Source organism: Aquarana catesbeiana, linkage group LG02 (assembly GCF_042186555.1).
Source record: "Aquarana catesbeiana isolate 2022-GZ linkage group LG02, ASM4218655v1, whole genome shotgun sequence".
In the NCBI taxonomy this organism is placed as follows: Eukaryota; Metazoa; Chordata; class Amphibia; order Anura; family Ranidae; genus Aquarana; species Aquarana catesbeiana.
In genome coordinates this window covers 415,203,195-415,215,780 of record NC_133325.1, presented here as the reverse complement: position 1 = coordinate 415,215,780, position 12,586 = coordinate 415,203,195, and the positions used below count along the sequence as shown (strand labels likewise).

The 12,586-nt window shown below is 39.5% G+C and overlaps 1 protein-coding gene across 3 annotated transcripts in view; it reads left to right on the top strand.

Annotated features, from left to right (window-relative positions):
* CSMD2 (CUB and Sushi multiple domains 2) overlaps positions 1 to 12,586 on the top strand; it is a 1,533,565-nt gene that overhangs the window by 382,320 nt on the left and 1,138,659 nt on the right. The window lies entirely within an intron of this gene.

Sequence of the window (12,586 nt, the reverse complement as noted above, 5' to 3'; positions counted from 1 at the left end):
TAAGAACATGACTGATAAGGGTTACAATATTTTAAAATGTGATGATAAGTGTGAAGTAGGGTTTTCTAAAAGGTATGGAAAGAGACTTTTTTTTAATAATCTGATTAGAGTACACCAATATTCACACTCACAGTGATCCCTAGCCTGATTTTCCTTGTAGCAGGAAGGATAATTTAACCCCTTAGCATTGGCACCTCCTGGCTCTTTACCCACTTCCCGCCTGCCCACCGCCAAATGACGGCAGAGTGGTGCAGCTCTCATTCTGGGATGACGTTATATAACGTGGCCCAGTTTAGCTGCGTGCCCCGGTGGGATACGGCGCCCCTGATCTTAGCAAAGGTCCAATAGGGTAGGAGAAGTTTGATGCATGAGACCAGAAGCTTTGCATATATTTTTGTGTTTACAGTGATCGGGGACATTGTCCTGTAACAGGGGATGTGGTCTTTCCCTTCCTTGGGAAGATGGATGCTGATTTGGACTCTGCAAAAAAAAGCTCTACAAAGGTGTTTGAAATGATTCAATTAAGAGAGTAAGGGGAAAATATCTGTTCAGTAATTTATAGTACTGGACCATGTAGCCACCTGGGCCTAGGCTCTTTCCATTAGGCATGCTTCATATTGCCTCCTAAAACTACTCCCCAGATGTGTCTTTCTCCATAGCCCTTGTTGCAGTGGAGGGGTCTTTGCAATTTGTCTAAAAGTCAAAAATGTGTTTTGACATGTCTGTAGGGCACAAAGGGCTGAATGCTCTAGAAAAATTAGTCATGGACAGTGGATTAAACTATATCTCTCAAAGAGTGGTGTATGTCACCTCAGTTTTTTTTAAATGCAAGTAATATATATATTTGTGCATATTGGTGTGGTAAAGCTGAGCTAACAGTCTTCCAGTTTTTTCCAGCCACATAGTATTTTTTTCTATCCTGTGTAGTGCTCTTTTGTGGCTGTGTCTAGCATTTGTTTTAAGGAGAATCAGAGGTTCACAAGTCTTTGAAGAGGGATTGTAGCTTCAAAGAGTACAAGATTATAGGGTCATTCACCCAGAAAAAGCATAAAGGTTAGGAAGATGTGATGCCATAGCTATGGTTACAGTGCAGAGCAATATTGAAAACAATGAGACATCCGAAAACAATCTCTAGTACAGAGCTTCATGCAAAGCAGGAGAGAGTATTCTGGGGTTTTGGGGAATAAAACAAGATATTATGGCTGTACGAGGAGGCCAAGGCAATTTGGCTCTAGCAGGTGGTCAATGGTACCACCCTGTGGTTATGGTGACCACTCTGTGGTGACTAGAGTCCAGTTAGGGGGTTTGAGGGCATTCCATGAATGGACCAAGGGGGTGAGGCTGGCTCAAAACCCAGCTCAATGTCCAAAAGTTATTTAATCATGCAAGATCTTAGAATACCAAGAACTGATAGTAAACTAGAAACAGACCAATGTGTACTGTTATGATACTGTCTCTTGCATGGAGATCCATTCTGAGCATATTTAGAAATTCAAAGCACTGACCAGTGTGGGCTTAAGGGATAGAAAGTACAACACTGAACAAGGGAAGTGGGAGGGGCAGAGAGAGAGAAAAGGGTAAAGAATAAAAAAACACAGTAAGGAGGGGTCCAACCTATTATGGGCAGCCTTTAGCCATGTCAGTTGAACAGATGATCACATCAGCCTGGGAGCAATGGGATTTGAATATCCAGTGTAGGCAGAAGTCTTTGGGTTCTTCAAATAATGCAGTATAGTAGATCCACCATCTTTTCTTGCGATGGAAGAGTAGCAGTACCCCAGTGATAGGGAGCTCCTTGATTGTGAAACAGGTCTAGCAGCAGTTTTAAGTGTTTCTCTTACCATGCCTGGGTAGATGATTGAAGCTCTTTCAAAATCAATGTGGGCTATGTTTCTGATCCTTTGGAGAATCAGTTCCTTCTCATCATGAGGGCAACATAGGACATTTTTTTCTGCAGCCACGCAGAGACTGTGTCTTATGTACTCTGTCAAGCCAGAGTTCAGCCGTTTCGGATCCAAGACTGTTTAGAATCTCTCAGTGTCTGCTAGGGCCTCTTATATGCAGACCTGTTTTTCTGATTCTTTAGTTTGACTATGAAGGATCAGAGGAGGGAACTGTGTTTTTTAGATTTTTGCTGTAACTGCTAAATTGTCTGAGCATGGGCGGTGTCAGCATCTTCAGTTCTGGATATTAAGTGTTGCCAGCTACTTTTCAATGCAAACACCTCAGATTTTAATGTTATTGGAAAATGTTCCTCAAGTCCCTCAAACAGGTTAGATAGACTGCGAGTTGAAGGACATGGCTGCTGTGTCCTACCTGCCTCTTCCTCTTTCTTTAAATTAGATCCAAAGATTGAAGAATGTGGGCTGGTGCCCTCTCTCCTTGAGTTTACAGATCTAACCCTGGGTAAGCTGTCTAGGGATCTGCTACACTTCCCTCACTCCCCCTTTCTGGTGTCCTGCAACAGAGGCAGATCTATGGTGAAGATTTTGCTTCCTTGTTGAGTTGCAGGCCTCTGCAGTTAGATGCTGTGTCATGGTATCCAGTTTTGTTGTGGCTGGGATGGTTGTTTCCTTCACTTTCCTTCACTTTCTCTCACCCCCTGGTGCTCCTTTATGTTTACAGGAAATAAAGGGACCCCCAACACTGAGGAGGGTTTACCCCATTTATCCAGCCAGGCAGTTAAATCCTCTTATTGTTGGCTGGGTGGAGCTGCATGAGCACTCAGTGCCAGTGGTTCTCCTGTATTCAATTACAGCCACTCTCTCCCCCCCAGTTAGACCTGGAAGTCTATGTGAATCAACTAAGGGGAATATGTAATCAGCAAGATGGCAGGTGGCCCTTAGATATATCAGGCTGGGAAGAGCAGGAGCCCTTTGATGTACTATCTCTCTGCCATCGTGGCTCATTCACACTCCCCAGCTTATAACAAGATACATTAGAAAATGTTCTCTGTAAAAGGCATAATCCTAACAGGAGGGTATTGTGTTGGGCACCAAAGATTGTGTGCTCTATGCATCATGAACTTTTTGAAGCACAGGAAACCTAAAAATTCATCTTTGCAGTTGGGCTGATCTCGCACTGCAAGGGTTAGCTGCTTGTTTGGTATAGGTGACCAGGAAAATCACTTTTATGTAACCGATGCTCTGTTAACCTAGCAAATGGCATTCCCCTTTGCTAAGGCAGTGGACTGTCCCTTGGCGTCCTCACATCCAGTGCAAGGCTATGGACCATGCTTCAGTCTTGATGATGTTAGAAGACCTTAGACCTTAGACCTGAGCGTAGGGGACAAAAGGCTGCAGGGACTGGCCTAGCAGTGCATAGGAGCCTGTAGGAGTGGATTATCAGGTAAGTAACTCTACTTTTTCATCCTGTAGACAGAAACGAGCAGTTAACACATGCAGTATAAGCACAGCCCCACTGCAAGGGAGAATATTTAGGTTTCCTGCCTCACACATGTAACTGTATATACTGTATGTGGATTGTACCATTGAATAAAATGCTATCATCCATTATGCTATGCTATTTTATTCAGAGCACCACTGCTCCAAGGCAGCTAAATTTGAACAAGGCCTACATTTGAAATGGGCTAATCAGTACTAATAAAATAATTTCTTGTCAAAGTTTGCTATTTACTTTATTTGTAGTGTTTTTTTTTTTTTTTTTTTTTTTTGGTAAAGCACTGTGTATCATAAAGACCTGCCTTTTTGTATAAAATACTTGTTTTCATTCTCATATAGCCATGTCCAGTTTACATGTGTGTTCTCCAGCAATGGCTGCTGGCCATTTTTCAGGGCAGGTTCCCTGATGATGACAACAGTGGATCATGCCTGCCTAATGTGTTTTGAAACAGCTAATTGCAACTATCCATGGCAGTGTTGCAAAATTCATTGGCAACCTGTGTGACAGGATAACAACAGAGGCATTGCGAATCATGATATCACCCTGTAACAAAAAGTAACTGAACAGGGATCTTCTTACTTTTAAAATTATATTAACATGTTAAAGCTTATATGACATTTAAGTGATTAAGTTTACATTTACTTTATGTCCAAAAATGTATAGAATGGAAGACATTTATTACTATATATCAGTTCATAAACCAGATTTACTGTTATATGTCCTCAAAATGTTAAATTGATGTCTGTCCTAATGCTCATTACACTTTCTGTCTGCTGTACTGTGAAATGTGTATACAGAATCAAATCTCTCTTGGTCTTATTCTCCTATAACAACTTGATTGTGTATGACAAGCATAATTAATCTGTTTGTCTGTCTTTGTGTCTTGCTGAAAGTGGAATTCCACTAAAAAAATAATTTATTATAATGGCTATATTCAGAAATAATAGCCTTTATTACTGTTAAAAGAAACATTTTTTTGTGGCTTTAATTATTTGGCAAGCAGTTTATATAAATAATCGTATTACTGATAAGATAATTGTTTCTATTTAAAACATGATATTGTAACATATACCTGTACATATACAATCTATTACAGATAAATGTACAATGTTTTTTGTCTTTACAATATAAACCACTCATATGTTTTCTATAAATGTATACTAATGAGTTTTGTGCTACTTTTTGGAAAAATACAAAATACATCAAATAAAATGTCTAAAAAAAAAAAAAAATAAAATAAAAAAAAAATAAAATAAAAATGTTTTTGTTAGATAAAATAGAATTTAGCCTTTTTCAGTTGTCACTTAAACTTACTTTGTGGATGACTCTTATATATATGCACCTAGGAGTTTATAATCATAACAGTTAAATTGATATTTATAACTCTATGTTCATATTGCTGCATTTTGTGTAGGCATAGATGCCCGTTCATTTGAATGGGCTGCTGCACCTGCTGGAAACATTGGGAAAAAGTCTCTGACCCTTTTTCCAAAAACGCACTCGCAGGGCAGCTGCTTGGAACCACATGGTGCTGCAGCACCATGCGATTTTGCGCGCCCAAAAAAGGTGCTGCATTTTCTGATGTGTGAGGGTGGCATTAAGAATCAATGGCACCTTTCACATCTGCTAAAGGGCTGCATGTTTTGACTGAGGGTACCTGCAGGTGCAGGAATGCATGCAATATAAATGTTCTCCTGTACCCACATACAGTGGGATAGGAAAGTATTCAGACCCCCTTAAATTTTTCACTCTTTGTTACATTGCAGCCATTTGCTAAAATCATTTAAGTTCATTTTTTTTTCTCATTAATGTACACACAGTACCCCATATTGACAGAAAAACACAGAATTGTTGACATTTTTGCAGATTTATTAAAAAAGAAAAACCGAAATATCACATGGTCCTAAGTATTCAGACCCTTTGCTCAGTATTTAGTAGAAGCACCCTTTTGATCTAATACAGCCATAAGTCTTTTTGGGAAAGATGCAACAAGTTTTTCACACCTGGATTTGGGGATCCTCTGCCTTTCCTCCTTGCAGATCCTCTCCAGTTCTGTCAGGTTTGATGGTAAACGTTGGTGGACAGCCATTTTTAGGTCTCTCCAGAGATGCTCAATTGGGTTTAAGTCAGGGCTCTAGCTGGGCCATTCAAGAACAGTCACTGAGTTGTTGGGAAGCCACTCCTTTGTTATTTTAGCTGTGTGCTTAGGGTCATTGTCTTGTTGGAAAGTAAACCTTCGGCCCAGTCTGAGGTCCTGAGCACTCTGGAGAAGGTTTTCGTCCAGGATATCCCTGTACTTGGCCGCATTCATCTTTCCCTTGATTACAACCAGTCATCCTGTCCCTGCAGCTGAAAAACACCCCCACAGCATGATGCTGCCACCACCATGCTTCACTGTTGGGACTATATTGGACAGGTGATGAGCAGTGCTTGGTTTTCTCCACACATACCGCTTAGAATGAAGGCCAAAAAGTTCTATCTTGGTCTCATCAGACCAGAGAATCTTATTTCTCACCATCTTGGAGTCCTTCAGGTGTTTTTTTAGCAAACTCCATGCGGGCTTTCATGAGGAGAGGCTTCCATCGGGCCACCCTGCCATAAAGCCCCGACTGGTGGAGGGCTGCAGTGATGGTTGACTTTCTACAACTTTCTCCCATCTCCTGACTGCATCTCTGGAGCTCAGCCACAGTGATCTTTGGGTTCTTCTTTACCTCTTTCACCAAGGCTCTTCTCCCCCGATAGCTCAGTTTGGCCGGACGGCCAGCTCTAGGAAGGGTTCTGGTCATCCCAAATGTCTTCCATTTAAGGATTATGGAGGCCACTGTGCTCTTAGGAACCTTAAGTGCAGCAGAATTTTTTTGTAACCTTGGCCAGATCTGTGCCTTACCACAATTCTGTCTCTGAGCTCTTCAGGTAGTTCCTTTGACCTCATGATTCTCATTTGCTCTGACATGCACTGTGAGCTGTAAGGTCTTATATAGACAGGTGTGTGGCTTTCCTAATCAAGTCCAATCAGTATAAGAGAGTGTCACAGCAAAGGGTCTGAATACTTAGGACCATGTGATATTTCAGTTTTTCTTTTTTTAATAAATCTGCAAAAATGTTAACAATTCTGTGTTTTTCTGTCAGTATGGGGTGCTGTGTGTACATTAATGAGGAAAAAAATGAACTTAAATGATTTTAGCAAATGGCTGCAATATAACAAAGAGTGAAAAATTTAATGGGGTCTGAATACTTTCCGTCCCCACTGTATGTGTGAACCTGGACTAAGGAATACATATGATCTTGATGCCTCACCTTTGTTTTTAAAAGACAACGAAGGTGTTTTAATAAGTGAAGATAATATGTTAAAATTATTAAAATACATGTTCTAAAAAGTTGTGCTTTGCTGAATTTTTAATTTTTTTAATAGAATTCTAGGAAGCAATATTTATATCCAGACCATCTCTATCATAAAATCCCACTGCAGAAAAACAAAAGATTTAGCTATGTGAACGCACTTAAGGGACAAGTTTACTTACTACATAACCACAGCACTTTCTCTTTAAGCCCCTAAACTAAGCTGAACAATCATATATCCTTTGGGTACTTACTTACCTCCCCCAGTGGTGGTGGTCTAACCTGTTGTTTGCATGCCATTAAAATCAAGTGCTGAGCTATCCCATACTCTAGATTTGAATAGAACATACCCGTACTACCAGAGCAATGTCACCTTTCATTCAATAGTACATTTGTGCACAGGTAACACCACGCTAAATCTTTAACCTTTTTAGGATGGAAACAATGTGGGAGGCCACTGAGATAAGTAGGCACCTGTAGAGATCTGCTGCCCTCTATTGTCTGAATTTGTAAATTACTGTAAATACATTATGTATCCACTTCCTGTACTTGGATTGTTGGCTTTGAAAGCCAGGAGGAAGAGGAGAGAGAGAGAGAGAGAGAAAGTCTCAGCCACATGTCCTGTTCATGTTGCTAAACCCCAAGCCAGAAGGGACTATTCAAGTATTACTGTGATCTAATAGTACTAATAAACTGCAGCTGTTGAATGTATATCTATATCCTTGTGAGAGTGTGTCTCCTGTCCTGCTGTTATTATCTCACATGCACAGTGCCAGATAGCTAAGTCTGTGTTACTTAACGTGTAGTGATCACCTTTCAGTATATTGGTAGGTTAACCTGTTCATTGCAATATAGTTTATATGCAGCTCCTGTTAGTCTAGTTAACTCTTTTTTTTTGGTATGTTAGCTAGTTTTAGAACAGGATTTAATAAGATAGCCTAGAGCCAGGTTAGGCATTCCGTGGCCACTTCATGATTTTTAGCTAGAGGTAAGTTTGCATGTCAGATTAGAAACTAATAGGGAGGGAGTAAAGCACAGAGGAATTAGACTGACTCAGAGTTCCAGTGCCATGGGGGTTAATTTACTAAAACAGGAGAGTGCAAAATCTGGTGCAGCTCTGCATAGAAACCAATCAGCGTCCAGTTTTTTTTTGTCAAAGCTTAATTGAATAAGCTGAAGTTACAAGCTGATTGGCTACCAGGCACAATTGCACTCTCCAGTTTTAATAAATCAACCCCACAGTTCCAGTGCCACACCACAGTTCCTGCCGGTGAGAAGCTCCATTCCAGGCTGATTGGACAATATAATAGGTGAACTTGTCCTTTAATGTTTTTGGGGTTTGCATAAACCTGTCAGTCCTTGAGATCCAACCAAATTTCAATGCCGTACATTATTATGCTCTTACCTCCACCTTTGCATTTGCAACTTAATATCCTATTCTGCCATTAGATGGTGCTGTGCATATAGCAAGTATATGATCTGTAATACAAATATGAAAAACCTTTTACCAAAGATGCTGTGTTGGTATTTACCAATTCCATCTCTATAGCTCCTTTTGCTATGGGAAAAATCATGACCCCTATGTCAAAAAATAATCATTCTTGGGTTCGCAAAGACAAATTATTTGCATACTGAGGAAGATCTCAGTAGCTGAAAAAACAAACATTCTGCAATATTATTGTACATTTTATTTAGTATAATCATGCCAATGTAGACTGTAGTTTAGGAAAATGTGATATAACCCTTCAGTAAGGTTAGAGGTGCACATTCTATTTACTCTGCACCCACAGGGCTTTCAGATTGCCATAAGTAACAAGCAAGTTTAGGAGCATTCATTTTATACAAGACAATAACAGAAAATGAAAAGCAGCTCTATGTTTACAGGGTGAAAACATCTGTACATGCAGACTACGAATCTAGAGGCCTTCTTCACAGTTGTGTTTACCTCTGGTCTTACGGTGCATATTTTTCCCTAAGTAGGACTCTGGGACAGCTCTGAGTTAATTAGCAACCTGAGTAAGAAAATATGAGAACAGCACTTATTATCTGCTGTATACATTACCCGTGAATATGTGAAGAGAGCTAAAAAGAAAAAAATGCACATTTTGGGGTTCTTCGATACCACTGAATTTAGGGCATTATTTTGCTTCTCTACAATGACCCAGAACTTAAACAAATGCCTACTAAATTCAGTTCAGTAAATTGGCTGCATGCGTTAAACTCCATAATTAAAAATGTAATATATTGCATAGTGAGGACCCAAATTGCCCTGGGCTTACTTCAAGCAGGGTTCAACCTCACTTTAAAGAAGTTCAAATACCAAACCCAATCCCCATTGAAATTAATATGAGCTGAATCTGTCAAATCAAAAATGCCCATTTTTGGGGCTAATAGGCAAGGGAGTAAAAAAAAAAAAAAACCACGGTCATGGCAAGCGAACACATAGGATGTGTTTGATGTCATTGCTGGATGCATCGCTGGATAATGTGATTGATGATGGAGGGGGACGTTTTTGAGGGATTTTTATTTTAATAAAGAAAATGTGGGTAATCTTATTTTTTTCTAAGTTACAACTTTTTTGTGTGAATGTGTAGGGGTACTACATACCCCATACTCATTCACATGAGAGGGCCAGTATCTGGGTGCCCCCTAATGGTAATGTTAATGTCCCCCCAGCAAGGTACCCCCTCATGATGAGGGCATGTGGCCTGGTGTGGTTCCAGAGGGGAAGAAGGTACATGCTCATCCCGCCCCCACCCCCTTCCCTGGCCAGACAGGCTGCATGCTTGGAATGATAGTCTGTGGTATGGATTTTTGGGGGTCCCTTAACATTTTTCCCCCTTAAAATCTATATCAGACCCTCTTTTCTTCACCTCTGTGCTCAACACCAGTTGTGTTCTCCATGCCCAACATTATATTAGGTAATAGATCACATGTTTCTCCTTTTTAATGGGGGTCTACTGAATTTCCTATCTAGTAGGTACCTTATATATCCTCAAATACTCAGAAATTTTTATTAACAGCAAATTCCAGAAAGAAACACTCACATTATATAGTGCACTTAACCCCAGTGCTCACAAGTAATGCAATAGTACACGACACTATGGGTCTTCAGTGGCTGGTATACATACAGAAAATCAGTTACTGGTTCTTAGTGTGCATGATCACATCACCCAAGCTTCGCCCAACACATTTTGTCACTAACACATGCCCCCTGAGAAACTCATGTGTTATCGTCCAGGCCATATCTGCATGAAGTTTGCATTTTCTCCCTTGGCTTGCGTGGGGTTCTTCTGAGTATTTTGGAATTTTCCCACACTCCAAAGACATGCTGGTAGGTTAACTGGCTCCTATCTAAACTGACTCTAGTATGTTTATTTGTGATATAGGTACCTTAGATTGTAAGATCCCGAGGGCAGGGACTAGAGTTAATGTACAATACATAAATTGTCAGTCCTATATAAATACCTGTTAAAAACAAATTCCTATGGGAAAAAAAATACAGGCTCCTGGGTGCCACAAAAACAGTCATATTTTACTCTGTATGCCCATATACTGTAAATTTCTGCCTTGTGCAAGACCCTAGTAGAAGATCCCAGGAACCTTGAAATTGAATGAAAATAACTAAAGTTATGTGCATTTACCTCTTGATGTCTTCATTTAATGCGATGGCATCCCTCATACATCACTCTTGACAAAGTCACTTTAAGCTCCACAGAAGTTCTTCCTGTATTTTAGAGGGAAACACTTCACCTCCTAGTGCCTTGGAGAAAATTGCGCTCAGAGCAAATGTTTTAATAAAGCTGAATGAATGACTTATACTAAGTGATGGTAGCTTTATATGTATATTTACGGTTGATGCTGTACATGTTTATAGCGCTCTGGGGTGGCATGAACTGCAGCATGCTTATTATTGTTGGAAGTGCAAAGCCAAGTGTGTCCATTCAGTCAGTGTACTTAGTTGATATAAAGTTATTTTATCTGTATTGCAATTGCAACTCCCCATTTTTTAATAAATAAATAGATTATAAGGTGAATGTTAATATTACATTAGCTACTTCAGCTTGTATAACAGTGTAAATTTGCTGTCCCCTCAAAATAACTCAACACACAGCCATTAATGTCTAAACCGCTGGCAACCAAAGTGATTACACCCCTAAGTGAAAATGTCCAAATTGGGCCCAATTAGCCATTGTGATGTGATCATTCTCCAATAAAAATGTGGACGGTATTGACGATCCATGGTGTGCTGGCAAATATGTGCTTTTGACCTGTGATGTCTTCAGTTCCAGCTGGTTGTTGCTTCAGCACCTGCAACTCCTTAAGCCTTAGCCAGGAAAGTGTGCGTTAGGGATACTGATATTATGCTGTAAAAAGGTATCTATTGATCTATACATTGGAGGACATTTATGTTTGGGGATTGTGCATATACCATATAGCCTAAGCCTGAATAAAATACTAAAATCCTTTACAAACCTTTTTGTTTCCTGTAATGAAATATTTTGGTTGGATGAGAGGCTGACTACAGCAACTTTTATTAGGGTTATGATCATTAAATCTGTGTGTCAGGAGATTTTTTTTTTCTGATTTTCAAAAGCTTAACATGACTTCCTCATTCAGGGATCTTTATATATTTGTGAAAGCTTACTAAAATATATCCCTTATATACAAAAGCAAAACTTACTTTTAACCACTAGGGATGGGCGAATGGTTCGGCACGAGCATAAGTTCGGGCCTAACTTTAGTTGTTCTGTCATTCTGCGAACAGCCAAACAAACTGGTCGTTCAACCGTTTGTTCGGCCCCCGAACCGACCACATTGCATTGCTGCGCTGAACAGTGCATTGTAAGCCCTGATTGGCTAAAGCAGTGAAAGCTTCAGCCATCTATGGCAAAGAGAACGAGAAGAGTCATGACTTTATCCAATCATGGGAGAAAATGTAAATAATTGCCTCACATTCAATATAAATATTGGCACCACATCCCTGAAGTATACAATAAACAGAACATGAAGAGAACTGGGATTTTAAAGGTGCAATGGGTGACACAAAATTTATGTAGAAAATTCACATTTTATTTAGAAAAATTGATAAAAACCTATTTATAAAAAGAGTTTACATTCAATGTAACCATACAATCCTAAATAGTGCAACCGAAGGATTTGTTTCTCAACATGTTTCACCACATGCTGTGGCTTCTTCAGGAGAGTAATATCTATCAGGCACTGAAGAAAACAATACAGAAATTAAACAATGAACAATAACAATAATGCCAATCTGCCAATACAATACTTCAGCCAAAGAGGGATTTATTTACCTGTATGTAGGTCTTTCAAAAAATTGAATAGTGAATTGAATATAAACTCTAATATTTAAACCACTTAAGTCAAGAAGCGAACCCAGCCGGAGGATCAACTGATGACCATAGAGAGAAAGTAAGATCGTGTTTTTAACTGGTGGAAGAGGTCCTAGAATGTGGATGGAGAAAGGAATAAAGACATTTTCATTGTTGCAATCTTTGATTTTTGAATCTCTTAATTTTTTTTTTTGTTTTTTATTTTTTACTTTTTTATTGAAAAAAAAAAGTGGAATCTGTACCTGTGATAAAGGACCAGTTTTAAACCAAAAGTCCAAGCTACTTTGCTGCATTAGTTTGTGTTTTTCCCAAAGCAGAGCCCCAAAAGGGGAAAAGACAGCAAGAAACCTAAAAACAACAGCAAAATTTGAAATCAGTCAAAAGACCGTGAACCAAAGGAAGGGTCCCTCAATGACTAGCCTAGAATTTCCTCAAACTAGCATAAAATACCTGGGTCAAATGGTGTGTGAAGAAAATAACTAGCCTCCTCC